Below are 20,943 nucleotides of genomic sequence, written 5' to 3' on the forward strand. Positions count from 1 at the left end.
GAGATGGGGAGATGGGGAGATGCTCCAATGAATGAATGTGCTTGACAAAGGATCACTACCTGCCGCAATCATGTGGGGAGATGGGGAGATGGGGAGATGGGGGAGATGCTCCAATGAATGAATGTGCGGGACAAAGGATCACTACCTGCCGCAATCATGTGGGGAGCTGGGGAGATGGGGGAGATGCTCCAATGAATGAATGTGCGGGACAAAGGATCACTACCTGCCGCAATCATGTGGGGAGATGGGGAGATGGGGGAGATGCTCCAATGAATGAATGTGCGGGACAAAGGATCACTACCTGCCGCAATCATGTGGGGAGATGGGGAGATGGGGGAGATGCTCCAATGAATGAATGTGCGGGACAAAGGATCACTACCTGCCGCAATCATGTGGGGAGATGGGGAGATGGGGAGATGGGGGAGATGGGGGAGATGGGGGAGATGCTCCAATGAATGAATGTGCGGGACAAAGGATCACTACCTGCCGCAATCATGTCGGGAGATGGGGAGATGGGGAGATGGGGGAGATGCTCCAATGAATGAATGTGCGGGACAAAGGATCACTACCTGCCGCAATCATGTCGGGAGATGGGGAGATGGGGGAGATGCTCCAATGAATGAATGTGCGGGACAAAGGATCACTACCTGCCGCAATCATGTTGGGAGATGGGGAGATGGGGAGATGGGGGAGATGCTCCAATGAATGAATGTGCGGGACAAAGGATCACTTCCTGCCGCAATCATGTGGGGAGATGGGGGAGATGGGGGAGATGCTCCAATGAATGAATGTGCGGGACAAAGGATCACTACCTGCCGCAATCATGTGGGGAGATGGGGGAGATGGGGGAGATGCTCCAATGAATGAATGTGCGGGACAAAGGATCACTACCTGCCGCAATCATGTGGGGAGATGGGGAGATGGGGAGATGGGGGAGATGCTCCAATGAATGAATGTGCGGGACAAAGGATCACTACCTGCCGCAATCATGTGGGGAGATGGGGAGATGGGGGAGATGCTCCAATGAATGAATGTGCGGGACAAAGGATCACTACCTGCCGCAATCATGTGGGGAGATGGGGAGATGCTCCAATGAATGAATGTGCGGGACAAAGGATCACTACCTGCCGCAATCATGTGGGGAGATGGGGAGATGGGGAGATGCTCCAATGAATGAATGTGCGGGACAAAGGATCACTACCTGCCGCAATCATGTCTAACTGGGGGGAGATGGGGAGATGGGGAGATGCTCCAATGAATGAATGTGCGGGACAAAGGATCACTACCTGCCGCAATCATGTCTAACTGGGGGGAGATGTGGAGATGGGGAGATGGGGAGATGCTCCAATGAATGAATGTGCGGGACAAAGGATCACTACCTGCCGCAATCATGTCTAACTGGGGGGAGATGGGGAGATGGGGAGATGCTCCAATGAATGAATGTGCGGGACAAAGGATCACTACCTGCCGCAATCATGTCTAACTGGGGGGAGATGGGGAGATGCTCCAATGAATGAATGTGCGGGACAAAGGATCACTACCTGCCGCAATCATGTCTAACTGTGGGGAGATGCTCCAATGAATGAATGTGCGGGACAAAGGATCACTACCTGCCGCAATCATGTCTAACTGTGGGGAGATGGGGAGATGGGGAGATGGGGAGATGAATGAATGTGCGGGACAAAGGATCACTACCTGCCGCAATCATGTCTAACTGGAATGAGATGGGGAGATGCTCCAATGAATGAATGTGCGGGACAAAGGATCACTACCTGCCGCAATCATGTCTAACTGGAATGAGATGGGGAGATGGGGAGATGCTCCAATGAATGAATGTGCGGGACAAAGGATCACTACCTGCCGCAATCATGTCTAACTGGAATGAGATGGGGAGATGGGGAGATGCTCCAATGAATGAATGTGTGGGACAAAGGATCACTACCTGCCGCAATCATGTCTGACGGGGAGATGGTCCAATGAATGAATGTGCGGGATAAAGGATCACTACCTGCCGCAATCATGTCTAACTGGAATGAGATGGGGAGATGGTCCAATGAATGAATGTGCGGGATAAAGGATCACTACCTGCCGCAATCATGTCTAACTGGAATGAGATGGGGAGATGGGGAGATGGTCCAATGAATGAATGTGCGGGATAAAGGATCACTACCTGCCGCAATCATGTCTAACTGGGGGGAGATGGGGAGATGGTCCAATGAATGAATGTGCGGGATAAAGGATCACTACCTGCCGCAATCATGTCTAACTGGAATGAGATGGGGAGATGGGGAGATGGTCCAATGAATGAATGTGCGGGATAAAGGATCACTACCTGCCGCAATCATGTCTAATTGGAATGAGATGGGGAGATGGTCCAATGAATGAATGTGCGGGATAAGGGATCACTACCTGCCGCAATCATGTCTAACTGGGGGGAGATGGGGAGATGGTCCAATGAATGAATGTGCGGGATAAAGGATCACTACCTGCCGCAATCATGTCTAACTGGAATGAGATGGGGAGATGGTCCAATGAATGAATGTGCGGGATAAAGGATCACTACCTGCCGCAATCATGTCTAACTGGAATGAGATGGGGAGATGGGGAGATGGTCCTATGAATGAATGTGCGGGATAAAGGATCACTACCTGCCGCAATCATGTCTAACTGGAATGAGATGGGGAGATGGTCCAATGAATGAATGTGCGGGATAAAGGATCACTACCTGCCGCAATCATGTCTAACTGGAATGAGATGGGGAGATGGTCCAATGAATGAATGTGCGGGATAAAGGATCACTACCTGCCGCAATCATGTCTAACTGGAATGAGATGGGGAGATGGTCCAATGAATGAATGTGCGGGATAAAGGATCACTACCTGCCGCAATCATGTCTAACTGGAATGAGATGGGGAGATGGTCCAATGAATGAATGTGCGGGATAAAGGATCACTACCTGCCGCAATCATGTCTAACTGGAATGAGATGGGGAGATGGGGAGATGGTCCAATGAATGAATGTGCGGGATAAAGGATCACTACCTGCCGCAATCATGTCTAACTGGAATGAGATGGGGAGATGGTCCAATGAATGAATGTGCGGGATAAAGGATCACTACCTGCCGCAATCATGTCTAACTGGAATGAGATGGGGAGATGGTCCAATGAATGAATGTGCGGGATAAAGGATCACTACCTGCCGCAATCATGTCTAACTGGAATGAGATGGGGAGATGGTCCAATGAATGAATGTGCGGGATAAAGGATCACTACCTGCCGCAATCAAGTCTAACTGGAATGAGATGGGGAGATGGGGAGATGGTCCAATGAATGAATGTGCGGGATAAAGGATCACTACCTGCCGCAATCATGTCTAACTGGAATGAGATGGGGAGATGGGGAGATGGTCCAATGAATGAATGTGCGGGATAAAGGATCACTACCTGCCGCAATCATGTCTAACTGGAATGAGATGGGGAGATGGGGAGATGGTCCAATGAATGAATGTGCGGGATAAAGGATCACTACCTGCCGCAATCATGTGTAACTGGAATGAGATGGGGAGATGGTCCAATGAATGAATGTGCGGGATAAAGGATCACTACCTGCCGCAATCATGTCTAACTGGAATGAGATGGGGAGATGGTCCAATGAATGAATGTGCGGGATAAAGGATCACTACCTGCCGCAATCATGTCTAACTGGAATGAGATGGGGAGATGGTCCAATGAATGAATGTGCGGGATAAAGGATCACTACCTGCCGCAATCATGTCTAACTGGAATGAGATGGGGAGATGGGGAGATGGTCCAATGAATGAATGTGCGGGATAAAGGATCACTACCTGCCGCAATCATGTCTAACTGGAATGAGATGGGGAGATAGTCCAATGAATGAATGTGCGGGATAAAGGATCACTACCTGCTGCAATCATGTCTAACTGGAATGAGATGGGGAGATGGTCCAATGAATGAATGTGCGGGATTAAGGATCACTACCTGCCGCAATCATGTCTAACTGGAATGAGATGGGGAGATGGGGAGATGGTCCAATGAATGAATGTGCGGGATAAAGGATCACTACCTGCCGCAATCATGTCTAACTGGAATGAGATGGGGAGATGATGGGGAGATGGGGAGATGGTCCAATGAATGAATGTGCGGGATAAAGGATCACTACCTGCCGCAATCATGTCTAACTGGAATGAGATGGGGAGATGATGGGGAGATGGGGAGATGGTCCAATGAATGAATGTGCGGGATAAAGGATCACTACCTGCCGCAATCATGTCTAACTGGAATGAGATGGGGAGATGATGGGGAGATGGGGAGATGGTCCAATGAATGAATGTGCGGGATAAAGGATCACTACCTGCCGCAATCATGTCTAACTGGAATGAGATGGGGAGATGATGGGGAGATGATGGGGAGATGGGGAGATGGTCCAATGAATGAATGTGCGGGATAAAGGATCACTACCTGCCGCAATCATGTCTAACTGGAATGAGATGGGGAGATGATGGGGAGATGGGGAGATGGTCCAATGAATGAATGTGCGGGATAAAGGATCACTACCTGCCGCAATCATGTCTAACTGGAATGAGATGGGGAGATGATGGGGGGGAGATGGGGAGATGATGGGGGGAGATGGGGAGATGATGGGGGGGAGATGGGGAGATGATGGGGGGGAGATGATGGGGAGATGATGGGGAGATGGTCCAATGAATGAATGTGCGGGATAAAGGATCACTACCTGCCGCAATCATGTCTAGAGGGGGGGAGATGGGGGAGAGATGGGGAGAGATGATGGGGGGAGATGGGGAGATGGTCCAATGAATGAATGTGCGGGATAAAGGATCACTACCTGCCGCAATCATGTCTAGAGGGGGGGAGATGGGGGAGAGATGGGGAGAGATGATGGGGGGGAGGGGGGGAGATGGGGAGATGGTCCAATGAATGAATGTGCGGGATAAAGGATCACTACCTGCCGCAATCATGTCTAGAGGGGGGGAGATGGGGGAGAGATGGGGAGAGATGATGGGGGGGAGGGGGGGAGATGGGGAGATGGGGAGATGGTCCAATGAATGAATGTGCGGGATAAAGGATCACTACCTGCCGCAATCATGTCTAGAGGGGGGGAGATGGGGGAGAGATGGGGAGAGATGATGGGGGGGGAGGGGGGGAGATGGGGAGATGGTCCAATGAATGAATGTGCGGGATAAAGGATCACTACCTGCCGCAATCATGTCTAGAGGGGGGGAGATGGGGGAGAAATGGGGAGAGATGATGGGGGGGAGGGGGGGGGAGATGGTCCAATGAATGAATGTGCGGGATAAAGGATCACTACCTGCCGCAATCATGTCTAGAGGGGGGGGAGATGGGGGAGAGATGGGGAGAGATGATGGGGGGGAGGGGGGGAGGGGGGAGATGGGGAGATGGTCCAATGAATGAATGTGCGGGATAAAGGATCACTACCTGCCGCAATCATGTCTAGAGGGGGGGAGATGGGGGAGAGATGGGGAGAGATGATGGGGGGGAGGGGGGGAGATGGTCCAATGAATGAATGTGCGGGATAAAGGATCACTACCTGCCGCAATCATGTCTAGAGGGGGGGAGATGGGGGGGAGATGGGGAGATATGATGGGGGGGAGATGGGGAGATATGATAGGGGGGGAGATGGGGAGATATGATGGGGGGGAGATGGGGAGATGGTCCAATGAATGAATGTGCGGGATAAAGGATCACTACCTGCCGCAATCATGTCTAGAGGGGGGGAGATGGGGGGGAGATGGGGAGATATGATGGGGGGGGGAGATGGGGAGATATGATGGGGGAGATGGGGAGCTATGATGGGGGGGGAGATGGGGAGATATGATGGGGGGGAGATGGGGAGATATGATGGGGGGGAGATGGGGAGATATGATGGGGGGGAGATGGAGAGATATGATGGGGGGGAGATGGGGAGATATGATGGGGGGGAGATGGGGAGATGGGGAGATGGTCCAATGAATGAATGTGCGGGATAAAGGATCACTACCTGCCGCAATCATGTCTAACTGGAATGAGATGGGGAGATGGTCCAATGAATGAATGTGCGGGATAAAGGATCACTACCTGCCGCAATCATGTCTAACTGGAATGAGATGGGGAGATGGGGAGATGGTCCAATGAATGAATGTTCGGGATAAAGGATCACTACCTGCCGCAATCATGTCTAACTGGAATGAGATGGGGAGATGGTCCAATGAATGAATGTGCGGGATAAAGGATCACTACCTGCCGCAATCATGTCTAACTGGAATGAGATGGGGAGATGGGGAGATGGTCCAATGAATGAATGTGCGGGATAAAGGATCACTACCTGCCGCAATCATGTCTAACTGGAATGAGATGGGGAGATGGGGAGATGGTCCAATGAATGAATGTGCGGGATAAAGGATCACTACCTGCCGCAATCATGTCTAACTGGAATGAGATGGGGAGATGGTCCAATGAATGAATGTGCGGGATAAAGGATCACTACCTGCCGCAATCATGTCTAACTGGAATGAGATGGGGAGATGGGGAGATGGTCCAATGAATGAATGTGCGGGATAAAGGATCACTACCTGCCGCAATCATGTCTAACTGGAATGAGATGGGGAGATGGTCCAATGAATGAATGTGCGGGATAAAGGATCACTACCTGCCGCAATCATGTCTAACTGGAATGAGATGGGGAGATGGGGAGATGGTCCAATGAATGAATGTGCGGGATAAAGGATCACTACCTGCTGCAATCATGTCTAACTGGAATGAGATGGGGAGATGGGGAGATGGTCCAATGAATGAATGTGCGGGATAAAGGATCACTACCTGCCGCAATCATGTCTAACTGGAATGAGATGGGGAGATGGTCCAATGAATGAATGTGCGGGATAAAGGATCACTACCTGCCGCAATCATGTCTAACTGGAATGAGATGGGGAGATGGGGAGATGGTCCAATGAATGAATGTGCGGGATAAAGGATCACTACCTGCCGCAATCATGTCTAACTGGAATGAGATGGGGAGATGGTCCAATGAATGAATGTGCGGGATAAAGGATCACTACCTGCCGCAATCATGTCTAACTGGAATGAGATGGGGAGATGGGGAGATGGTCCAATGAATGAATGTGCGGGATAAAGGATCACTACCTGCCGCAATCATGTCTAACTGGAATGAGATGGGGAGATGGTCCAATTAATGAATGTGCGGGATAAAGGATCACTACCTGCCGCAATCATGTCTAACTGGAATGAGATGGGGAGATGGTCCAATGAATGAATGTGCGGGATAAAGGATCACTACCTGCCGCAATCATGTCTAACTGGAATGAGATGGGGAGATGGGGAGATGGTCCAATGAATGAATGTGCGGGATAAAGGATCACTACCTGCCGCAATCATGTCTAACTGGAATGAGATGGGGAGATGGGGAGATGGGGAGATGGTCCAATGAATGAATGTGCGGGATAAAGGATCACTACCTGCCGCAATCATGTCTAACTGGAATGAGATGGGGAGATGATGGGGAGATGGGGAGATGGTCCAATGAATGAATGTGCGGGATAAAGGATCACTACCTGCCGCAATCATGTCTAACTGGAATGAGATGGGGAGATGATGGGGAGATGATGGGGAGATGGGGAGATGGTCCAATGAATGAATGTGCGGGATAAAGGATCACTACCTGCCGCAATCATGTCTAACTGGAATGAGATGGGGAGATGATGGGGAGATGGTCCAATGAATGAATGTGCGGGATAAAGGATCACTACCTGCCGCAATCATGTCTAACTGGAATGAGATGGGGAGATGATGGGGGGGAGATGGGGAGATGATGGGGGGAGATGGGGAGATGATGGGGGGGAGATGGGGAGATGATGGGGGGGGAGATGATGGGGAGATGATGGGGAGATGGTCCAATGAATGAATGTGCGGGATAAAGGATCACTACCTGCCGCAATCATGTCTAGAGGGGGGGAGATGGGGGAGAGATGGGGAGAGATGATGGGGGGGAGATGGGGAGATGGTCCAATGAATGAATGTGCGGGATAAAGGATCACTACCTGCCGCAATCATGTCTAGAGGGGGGGAGATGGGGGAGAGATGGGGAGAGATGATGGGGGGGAGGGGGGGAGGGGGGGAGATGGGGAGATGGTCCAATGAATGAATGTGCGGGATAAAGGATCACTACCTGCCGCAATCATGTCTAGAGGGGGGGAGATGGGGGAGAGATGGGGGAGAGATGGGGAGAGATGATGGGGGGGAGGGGGGGAGATGGGGAGATGGGGAGATGGTCCAATGAATGAATGTGCGGGATAAAGGATCACTACCTGCCGCAATCATGTCTAGAGGGGGGGAGATGGGGGAGAGATGGGGAGAGATGATGGGGGGGAGGGGGGGAGATGGGGAGATGGGGAGATGGTCCAATGAATGAATGTGCGGGATAAAGGATCACTACCTGCCGCAATCATGTCTAGAGGGGGGGAGATGGGGAGAGATGATGGGGGGGAGGGGGGGGAGATGGGGAGATGGTCCAATGAATGAATGTGCGGGATAAAGGATCACTACCTGCCGCAATCATGTCTAGAGGGGGGGAGATGGGGGAGAGATGGGGAGAGATGATGGGGGGAGGGGGGGAGGGGGGAGATGGGGAGATGGTCCAATGAATGAATGTGCGGGATAAAGGATCACTACCTGCCGCAATCATGTCTAGAGGGGGGGAGATGGGGGAGAGATGGGGAGAGATGATGGGGGGGAGGGGGGGAGATGGTCCAATGAATGAATGTGCGGGATAAAGGATCACTACCTGCCGCAATCATGTCTAGAGGGGGGGAGATGGGGGGGAGATGGGGAGATATGATGGGGGGGGAGATGGAGAGATATGATGGGGGGGAGATGGGGAGATATGATGGGGGGGAGATGGGGAGATATGATGGGGGGGGAGATGGGGAGATGGTCCAATGAATGAATGTGCGGGATAAAGGATCACTACCTGCCGCAATCATGTCTAGAGGGGGGGAGATGGGGGGGAGATGGGGAGATATGATGGGGGGAGATGGGGAGCTATGATGGGGGGGAGATGGGGAGCTATGATGGGGGGGAGATGGGGAGCTATGATGGGGGGGAGATGGGGAGCTATGATGGGGGGAGATGGGGGGATGGGGAGATGCATGACAAAACTCCAATGAATGAATGTGTGGGATAAAGGATCACTATCTTCCGCAATCATGTCTAAATGGAATGAGTAGATGGGGAGATGCATGACACAATAAAACTCCAATGAATGAGTAGGATAAAGGATCACTTTCTTCCGCAATCATGTCTAACTTGGGGGGGTGGGGGGAGGGGAGATGGGGACATGGGGAGATGGTGACATGGGGAGATGCATGACAATAAAACTCCAATGAATGAATTATCTGTGGGATAATGGATCACTATCTTCCGCAATCATGTCTAACTGGAATGAGATGGGGAGATGGGGACATGCATGACACAATAAAACTCCAATGGATGGGGAGATGGGGACATGCATGACACAAAACTCCAATGAATGAATGAGTGGGATAAAGGATCACTATCTTCCGCAATCATTTCTAACTGGAATGAGGTGGGGAGATGCATGACACAATAAAACTCCAATGAATGAATGTGTGGGATAAAGGATCACTTTCTTCCGCAATCATGTCTAACTTGGGGGGGGGGGGAAGATGGTGACATGGGGAGATGCATGACAATAAAACTCCAATGAATGAATTATCTGTGGGATAATGGATCACTATCTTCCGCAATCATGTCTAACTGGAATGAGATGGGGAGATGGGGACATGCATGACACAATAAAACTCCAATGGATTGGGAGATGGGGACATGCATGACACAAAACTCCAATGAATGAATGAGTAGGATAAAGGATCACTATCTTCCGCAATCATTTCTAACTGGAATGAGGTGGGGAGATGCATGACACAATAAAACTCCAATGAATGAATGTGTGGGATAAAGGATCACTTTCTTCCGCAATCATGTCTAACTTGGGGGGGGGGGGGGAAGATGGTGACATGGGGAGATGCATGACAATAAAACTCCAATGAATGAATTATCTGTGGGATAATGGATCACTATCTTCCGCAATCATGTCTAACTGGAATGAGATGGGGAGATGGGGACATGCATGACACAATAAAACTCCAATGGATGGGGAGATGGGGACATGCATAAAACAAAACTCCAATGAATGAATGAGTGGGATAAAGGATCACTATCTTCCGCAATCATTTCTAACTGGAATGAGGTGGGGAGATGCATGACACAATAAAACTCCAATGAATGAATGTGTGGGATAAAGGATCACTTTCTTCCGCAATCATGTCTAACTTGGGGGGGGGGGGGGGGGGAAGATGGTGACATGGGGAGATGCATGACAATAAAACTCCAATGAATTAATGTGTGGGATAAAGGATCACCATCTTCCGCAATCATGACTAAATGGAATGAGTAGATGGGGAGATGCATGACACAATAAAACTCCAATGAATGAATGTGTGGGATAAAGGATCACTTTCTTCCGCAATCATGTCTAACTGGAATGAGATGGGGACTTGCATGACACAATAAAACTCCAATGGATGGGGAGATGGGGACAAGCATGACAATAAAACTCCAATGGATGGGGACAAGCATGACACAATAAAACTCCAATGAATGAATCTGTGGGATAATGGATCACTATCTTCCGCAATCATGTCTAACTGGAATGAGATGGGGAGATGGGGACATGCATGACACAATAAAACTCCAATGGATGGGGAGATGGGGACATGCATGACACAAAACTCCAATGAATGAATGAGTGGGATAAAGGATCACTATCTTCCGCAATCATTTCTAACTGGAATGAGGTGGGGAGATGCATGACACAATAAAACTCCAATGAATGAATGTGTGGGATAAAGGATCACTTTCTTCCGCAATCATGTCTAACTTGGGGGGGGGGGGAAGATGGTGACATGGGGAGATGCATGACAATAAAACTCCAATGAATTAATGTGTGGGATAAAGGATCACCATCTTCCGCAATCATGACTAAATGGAATGAGTAGATGGGGAGATGCATGACACAATAAAACTCCAATGAATGAATGAGTGGGATAAAGGATCACTATCTTCCGCAATCATTTCTAACTGGAATGAGGTGGGGAGATGCATGACACAATAAAACTCCAATGAATGAATGTGTGGGATAAAGGATCACTTTCTTCCGCAATCATGTCTAACTGAAATGAGATGGGGACTTGCATGACACAATAAAACTCCAATGGATGGGGAGATGGGGACTTGCATGACACAATAAAACTCCAATGGATGGGGAGATGGGGACAAGCATGACAATAAAACTCCAATGGATGGGGACAAGCATGACACAATAAAACTCCAATGACTGAATGTGTGGGATAAAGGATCACTAACTTCCACAACCATGTCGAACTGGAATGAGATGGTGAGACCAACAAGTCTGTAGGATGAACGGCCAACTATCTTACTAACTTCCATACACACAACTGGAATGGGAAGGAAGATCACATGAGAAGGAAACTCCAATGAGTTGGATAAAAGTTCAGAGGCTTGCTGTTTTCCACAACTAAGTCTAAATGGGGGAAGATGAGTAGATGCTATTGATCAGCATCAGTTTGAACATGTGATAGGACCACCATTGTGTGGGAGGAATATTTAGAGGCTCACTATTTTCCACAACTGTCCAATAGGAATGAGTCTAGGAGACAGGTTTTCAAACCTATCCAAAACCTCCTATACTTATTTACATGATATCAATGGAGTCTCTAGTTGGCAGTCGGTTTACTCCCTGTCCAAGTAGGGACCCTCACTCCTGGGGAAGAAAAATACACAGCTCAGATAACCCCTGCTCGCTCCCTCAGTATCTTTGTATAAGCAGGAGGGCTTATCTCCGAAGCGATGTGTGAAGCATTTACAGAAACATACAGTAACACCATGAAAACCACAAGTTTAGAAAAATAAGTAATATTTATCTAAAACACACAAGACCAAAAGAAAAATCCAATTTATACATTTAAGATACCAAATTTTGAAGTAAAGAGTTTTAATCCATGAGGATCAGTGGAGGTGTCGCTTTAGCACAAAGTACCTGGTATGCATTTAAAAAATTAATTAAAAAAATAAAAATAAAAAAGGGATGTCAATCAGAAAAGCAGGCCATGCATCAATTCTTTCCTCACAGGGAAGGGATGCATCAGTTTCCAGGCAGGCACCCTCAGGTCTGCAATGATTTTGAAGTTTTGACACCCAGTGTCGATGTGTGGAAAATCCAGACACTAATGATAGTCACGCTGAGCTGGTGATGTGCTGGTTTCTGCAGCTACCAGACAGTTGCTGTGTTGATTTTAGAGCCACAAGGTGGGTGCTGCGTCATTTTTTGCCACTTGGCTGCAGTGCATGGATTCAGTTGGGTTTCACCTGCTTCTCCTTTCTCAGGCCCAAGGACTGGAGTAGCACTTATTTGGCAAGTCAGGGGTCTCAGTAAGAGAACCCTTGTGCTGGCAGATGAATTATTTGATGCCCCTAGGCTTCTTAACAGAAGCTAAGTTCTGGCCAAGCCCTTGGAGAAACTTCACCATCAGGATACATAGCAAAGTCCAGCCTTTGTCTTCTCTGGCAGAAACAGCAACTGCAGGACAGCCCAACAAAGTGCAGACAGCAAAGGTGCAGTACTCCTCCCCACAGCTCTTCTGCTTGTCAGAGTGTCCTCTTGATCCAAAAAAGTGTTTTAAAATTGTGGGTTCAGCAGTCCAATAGTTACACATTGCTGCCTTTTAATTCCAATTTCTCTATGAATAGACTCCGGGGAAAAAAAAAAAAAGGCATGAGAAGTTTGTCGTCATCAAATACAGTTGTATTTTTCTTATGGAGACTAGTTCATAAGGTGTTGCTAGAAAAGGAAATGAGAACTCCAATATTAAAGGAAGAGTGGACCTTCCTGCATGAACACAATTTACATCAGTTAATGCTGCATTCTATATGGGATTATTAGATGAATAGGATAATTCTAGTCTAGCTCCTTTGTAGGGTCACTCTGCATTCTCTCATGTGTACTTATGAAGTGCATATTCATGCCTGAGGATATCTTAGTACTGAATAATAGATGTTTATTGTAACCCAACACAATTGAACACATTTTATCATCCTTGGAAGGATGAAAGGCTGAGTCAAAGCACCAGGATCCAAACATGTCAATAGGACGTCCAACACAGATCCGTCAAGTGACAACATTAGTAACTGAGACACCAGACTAATATCATCAGTTTGGGGTCTTCAGTATATCTATCTATCATTGCAGACATTGCTGTGGAGACTTGAATATGACTATCACCGCACACTATCACTATGGGGACTTGAAAATGACTATACAAGCAAACTATCTCTGAGACCTGGGTAACTAAACACACACTAAACCTTTGGGGACTTTGGCATCCCATTAATCACACTATCCCTGTGGGGAGCTGGCACCACTATTTGTGGGGGGCTTGAACATCACTGCAATCACACTATTGCTAGGGGAAACTTCATCACTATAAAGATGCTCTCTTTGGGTACCTCAGTTAACACTATGATCACACACCATTTCTTTGAGGACCTTGATACCCCTATAATCACAAAGTAGCTAATGGGAACATTACTATAATCACGTACTCCGAGGACATGGGCATGTCTATTTCTCACACACTTTCTCTGTGGGATCTGGACATCAATAGAACTACACAATATCTGTGTAGGTATTTGAGCATGGTTCATCATGCACTCCTTCTATAAGGGCGTCCATATGTCTATCATAAACTATTATCCCTACATGGACTTGATTTTGGCAGTTAGCACACAGTTTCTCTACAGGTCTACAATTACTAACTGAGGATATGGCAGCCCTATAATCCACACTCTGAAGACTGGAGCATGACTATATTAACGTACTAACTCTGTGGACCTGGGTAACACAATCACTATCTGTGGGGCCTGGGCATCCCAGTAATCACAAACTATCACTGGGGTATTGATCATCCACTCTCTCAATGAGGACTTGAATAGGACTATAAAGATGCACCATCTCATTGGGTACCAAATTAACACTATAATCATACACCATTTCTATGAGGACCATGATACACATATATTCACAATTCACACACTAACTGCAGAGAGATGAATGTGACTTTAATCACACTAGGTCTTTGGAGACTTCAACATTTATATAATCACTACCAATGCGGGACCCAGTCATCTATATAATCACACACTATCTTTGTGAAGACTTGAACTTTACTATCATCAGAGCACTATCTTATGATTTTGACAGTCAGTTTCTCTGCATGTCTATATTCACTAGCTCTATGATGATGTGGCATCTCTAATCCACTCTCTGTGGGGACCTGGGCTTCACTATCACAATATCTCTAATGGATAGAAGCATCAATGTAAGGCACACTATATGTTCATGGATCTGGCCTTCATTCTAAAACATAGCATCTCAGCAGGGACCTGAGCTTGATTATTCAAATAGTGTTCATACAAGGACATGAGTAGAACACTATGTACGGACTTGAATGTGCCTTTAGTCACACCATCTCTGTGGGTATTTGAACATAACTAATCACTTACTACCTCTGGAGGAGGACTTGTTCATGAATATCACCCAACACCATCTCTAATGGGACTTTAAAGTATAGTTAAATGCTATATTTGTGTGGACTTTAGCATTAGTGTAATAATTTCTACATGCAATTTAGCATCAATATAATCACACCTCAGTGGGAACCTGGGCATCAATATGACACCATCAATGTGGGGACCTGGGCAGCAATATTATCTCACTAGCTCAGTGGGAACTTAAGTATTACTATCATTACACATACTATCATCACCATCATCACACACTATCAGCTCTACAACATTATCACGTGGCAAATATCTGAGAACTATTATTGCATTGTCATGACAAAGAAGATGCCTAGTGGTGAAGGTAATGAAAAACAACCAGATAATCTCACCTTGGCTTTACTATTTGACCACATTGTAGGATCGTTGGCATCTAAATTAACTTAACTATGTTTTGTTTCCTTATTCCTTAACCCCTTCCCTGCCAAGGACCGAACAGTTACGTTCTCAGCAGCACTGCTCAGATGCCAAGGATGTAACAGTTATCTCCTGGACCTGCCCCACTTGTGGAGCGCTAGCGCTCCCCCCATAGGCCTCCCACCACCCTCCCCTGGACAGGGATGGAAGGTGAATCGCTTCCCCTTCCAACCCCGACCCTCCCCACTTCCCCAGTGATGTCAGCAAGTGATTGCGCTCTGACCTCAAATGCCACCCCCCCATCTTCAAGTGTAATTGGAAGAGAAATGCAAGCATTTCTCTTCCAATCAGGTGGGGCAGGCAGAGAAGCATGAAAGGAAAGGCTTTTTCATTCATGTCTCTAGACATATTTGCCGCCCAATCGTAAAATGATCGGGCTGCAGAAATGCCGACTAGACAACAGGGAGGTTTTGTTTACAATGAAGGGAAACAACCCCTTTGGCAAGGGCTGCTCCCCTGGGGGTCTTTTTTTTTTTTAAAATAGGCTTTTTCTGCCACCTGCCATGAGCTGATCGTCCTATTTCTAATAAGTCAATCCACCCCCAAGTGGGGTGAGGGGTGGGGGGCAGAAACCACTTAGGTACCAGGAATTGGTGTGTGTTTTGTTTGATATGGCAGCCCCTTGGGCAAGGGTTGCTCTCCATCAGGGGTACATTACTGTTGGCCATTTCTGCCCCCCTTTAGAGCAGATTGGCTTATTTTTGTAAGGCCCATCTGCCCCAAGGGAGGAAATCCCACCAGAGGAAAATTGTTTCTAAAATGAGGGTTGTGGTATGCCCACCGGTGGGCAGATGGGGTAATTACCCCTGATCCACTCCTGGGGGGTGAGGAAGCCCAAAGCTTACCAGATGCCAGACAATTAAAAAAGAAAAAGAAAAAAAAAGTGGTCTGGTATCAGTATGGGCATGGTTATGCCCCCACTCCAACTGAAGGAAGTAACAGTCTTGCAGCTCTCCCCATACACACTAAAAGATCTTATTTCAACAGCAAGCAACAGGACATTTGTTTATTTTGGGTTTTGTTTTTACATTTTGGCCATGAGAGCTGGTCTAACTCCTAATCATCCCACTTGGAATGGTGAGGCTGCACTCTGGATTTTGGGATGCTGCCATGTAGAAAAATCTACGAGACCTAGACACATCTGAAAAATAAACATCTGGAGGAGTCCAGGGTGGTGTTCTTCACATGCACCCCACACAATTTTCTTACCCACAAGGCCTTCAAACCTTTTTGTGATTGAAACTTCTGGAATCTGCAGGAATCCACAAAATTCTAACCACCCAGCATTGTCACATCTTTACTGCCCTACTTGACAGCCTAAAAACATTTCAAACTGCCCTTTTAGACCCTCTTGGTTCCCCCTCAATTTCAAAATGTTTTTGGTACTTCCCCATCACAGGCACTTGGCCCACCTACACAAGTGAGGTATCATTTTTATTGGGAGGCTGAGGGGAACGTTGGGTGGTAGGAAATTTGTGCCAGTGCGGTGATGGCACACAAACGTGGGAAAATTTAGCTAAATTTGAGGTTTGCTCAGGATTTGGGGGTAAGAAAACACTGGGGGATCCACACAAGTCACAACACCCTGGACTCCCTCGGGTGTCTAGTTTTCAGAAATGTCTGGGTTTGGTTGATTTCCCTAGATGGCTGCTGAGCCCAGGACCAAAAACGCAGGTAGTTTTGTATTTGATAATCTTGACGTGTCCATGTAGTGTATTGGGGAATTTCCTGTCATGGCACTAAGCCTATCCACACAAGTGAGATACAATTTTTATTGTGAGACTTAGGAGAATGCTGGGTGAAAGGAAATGTGTGACTTCCCTCAGATTCCACAACTTTGCAGCACAGAAATCAGAGGAAATAGTTTTTTTTTTTTTTTTTTTACAAATTGAGGTTTGCAAAGGATTCTGGGTAACAACCTGGTGCAAGCACTAGGAGTTACCCTATCCTGTGTTCCCCTAGGTGTCTAGTTTTCACAAATGCACAGGTTTGGTAGGTTTCCCTATGTGCTGGCTGAACTAGAGGTCAAAATCCACACCTAGGTACTTGCAAAAAGCACAGGTCAGTTTTCTTTAGGAAAATGGGATATGTCCATGTTGTGTTTTGGGGCATTTCCTGTCTCGGGTACTATGCCTAACCAACACAAGTGAGCTTTTTTATTGGGAGACTTTGGGGAACAGAACAAGTTATTGCCTCTTGTCTTGCTGTACTTTTTTCCTTCCAAATGTAAGAGTGTACAAAAAAATGTCTATTTGAGAAATGCCCTTTCATTCACATGCTAGTATGGGGACCCCAGAATTCAGAGATGTGCAAACTACTGCTTCTCAACACCTTATCTTGTGCCCATTTTAGAAACACAACGGTTTCCTTGATACCTATTTTTCACTCTATTTCACCAAGTGAACTGCTGTATATCTGCTATACAATAAAAACACATTGCAAGGTGCAGCTCAGTTATTGGCTCTGGGTACCTAGGGTTCTTGATGAACCTACAAGCCCTGTAGATCCCTGCAACCAAAAGAGTCCAGCAGATGTATCAATATATTGCTTTTAAAGATCTACCACAGCTGGAAGAAGTTAGACGAAAACGTGGATAGAAATGGCTTTTTCACCTCGATTTCAATATTTTTTTTTTATTTTAGCTGTTACTTTCTCAGAAAACCCTTGAAGGATCTACAGAAATTACCCCTTACTGAATTCAGAATTGTCTACTTTTCAGAAATGTTTAGCTGTCCAGGATCCAGCATTGGTTTCACGCCCATTTCTGTCACTAACTGGAAGGAGGCTGAAAGCACAATTCTTTTTTTAAAAATGGGGTATGTCCCAGTAAAATGTCAAAATACTGTTGCATAATGGGCTTTCCTGATGCAAGTCTGTTCCTGACAGCTGTGGATAATGATTTTAGCACTCCAAACCCTTTGTTGATTCCATTTTCAGGGGGGGGTGACAAGCTTTCTTCTGCAGCCCTTTTTCCGTGTTTTATTTTAGCTGTATTTTGTCTAATTTCTTGGTCTCCTCCAGGGGAAAACCAGGACTCTGGGTACCTCTAGAATCCCTAGGATGTTGGAAAAAAGGACACAAATTTGGTGTGGGTAGCTTGTGGACAAACAGTTAAGGGCCTAAGCACGATCAGCCCTAAACAGCAAAAAAAAAAAAAAATTGCCACAGGAGGGCGAAAAGGACTGCCAGCAAAGGGGTTAAGGTGTGAGCACTCAGCAATAGGCTAAACATGCATTCAATATGCGATTGTTTTCTCCTGAAAAATGCATTATCATTAAAACTATGTGTGTGTTCCATCGACACATGGTGTTCCTATATGAACAAACTGATGTAATTTAGGTATAGCACTAAAAAATAAATAAAAAAAAATGCATTTAGCAAATTGTTAATGACTATTCAATCACAAATGAAATGTTTGAAGTAAGTCCTCACAAGGTTAGTAACCCATGGTCAAATTCACATATAATGGTTCCGTATATGTGCTGTAATGAAGCTTTATTTGTAAATTTGAATCAGAATCTCATATCAATTTTTTTCTTGACATTTTCTGTAATTATATTTTAAGACCATTGGAAAAAGTTAGTCGCCACAAGGCAGGTACCCACACAGTCCCCACAAGGATGGTAATGTATGTGTGTGTATATTTATATTATTGGTCTGAAAATGAATTCCATGACACTGGGTGCACAATATTCAATACAAAACATTTAACATGTCACAGTGAATAAAAACATCCACAGATAAAATAACTATTCTTGTGCCAAAATGCAAACATGAACAGTTAAGTCATGCAATAGCAGGTATAATTGTTGAAATATAGGAACACTCGACCAAACTAAGGTCGCAACTCAGGCAGCAGCATACTCATGATACGAGGAAACAAAAAACCTTACTTATCTATTACATTATCTTAAACCTTAATTAAAGATCTGATCGAACGATACTTACTATCAAAGCTTCAGCCCAAAGGTTAAATCCACAGTAAATTACATATTTTATACAATTCAAAATTATAAATTATACAGTTTTATCCCTATCCGGATAGAACCTCTACTAGGTCAGTCTCAAACGTTGCCACACTGGTATTAACCCAACACGGTCCCACTTCTGTGTGAATAAAACGAAATCACTAATAGAGTTTAGCAGCATCCTACATGCAGTTTCGCGAAGATCCTCCCCAAAGGAAGTGAAACAAAGTTGTCAAAATAAATAGGTCCTTCCTTACTGTACTATGTAAATGTCATCACAGATGGGGTGAAACACTTAGCATCATAACCAAACTTTAAATGATTCATAAAGTAGTTACATGCACCTACAAACAGAAAGCCGAGTTTTGATTAGACGTAAAAAGGTTATAACCATTATCTGGGTCATGATTTTTTTCAATGAAATATGTATCCCACACCGCAGGTTGTTGAGATGAAAAGTTGCAACGGGAGACAAACGCAATCGAAAAGCCAATACGAACATTCAGAAAAGCCGTTGCTGTGTTAACATCCCCACTAGCTCCTTTACCGTATAGCACGCAAACACAAGAAGAGTTGAGAGGTAGTATAGCATTACCGAGAAATGATGACGCTCTTCCTGGGAGAAATAAGTTTAAAGAAAAAATGTAAGGAAATATCAAACAGATACCTTCAATATGTGCCCGTCACAAACCACGCTGTACGCGAGGCCTAACGAACGCACTTTGCCAATCAATCATAACTTTCGGAGCATCGCGAGAGTCTCGTTGGCACTAATGCACTAAAATACCTAATAACGCGACATCTCCTGGACCTAGAAGGAGTTAAGGGCCATATTTATACTCCGTTTGCTCCGAAATTGCGTCGTTTTTTTTGACGCAATTTCGACGCAAAACTAACGCCAACTAACGCCATATTTATACTATGGCGTTAGAGGCGAATAGCGCCAAAGTTCCCGGAATGTGCGTCATTTTTTAGCGTGAACCCCTTCCTTGCGTTAATGATATGCAAGGGAGGCGTTCCCGTCTAAAAAATGACTCCCAGGCCTTTACGTGGTATTTATACTCCCGGGCAAAAGAGACGCCCGGGAAATGGCATGGCAAAATACGGCGCATTTGCGCCACTTTTTAACGCCTGCTCAGGGCAGGCGTTAAGGGGCCTGTGGGCTCAAAATGAGCCCACAGGTGCCCTCCCATGCCCCCAGGGACCCCCCCTGCCACCCTTGCCCACCCCAGGAGGACCCCCAAGGATGGAGGGACCCACCCCAGGGACATTCAGGTAAGTTCAGGTAAGTTTTATTTTTTATTTTCCCCTGGGCATGGCCATTGGGCAAGGGGGCATGACTCCTATCTTTACAATGATAGGAGTCATGTTGATGGGGGATGGGCGTCGTTAAAAAATGGCGCAAGTCGGGTTAAGACGATTTTTTCGACGTAACCTGACTTGCCCCATTTTAAGACGGCCATGCGCCATTTTCCCCCTACGCCGGCGCTGTCTGGTCTACGTGGTTTTTTCCCACGCAAACCAGGCAGCGCCGGTCTGATTGCGCCGTCTAACGCCATTCCATAAATACGGCGCCCGCATGGCGCTTCAGAATGGCGTTAGACGGCGCAAAACTTTTTGACGCTAAACTGCGTTAGCGCAGTTTAGCGTCAAAAAGTATAAATATGGCCCCAAATGCGCTCTAGAACTAAGCTCGTACAAAAAAAGAGAATAACCACCACATTACCTTAAACAGGATACAGTCGTCCAAGTAATCCGTGTCCAAAACAATATTAACCAATCAAAGATATC

Source organism: Pleurodeles waltl, chromosome 4_1, assembly GCF_031143425.1.
Source record: "Pleurodeles waltl isolate 20211129_DDA chromosome 4_1, aPleWal1.hap1.20221129, whole genome shotgun sequence".
NCBI lineage: Eukaryota > Metazoa > Chordata > Amphibia > Caudata > Salamandridae > Pleurodeles > Pleurodeles waltl.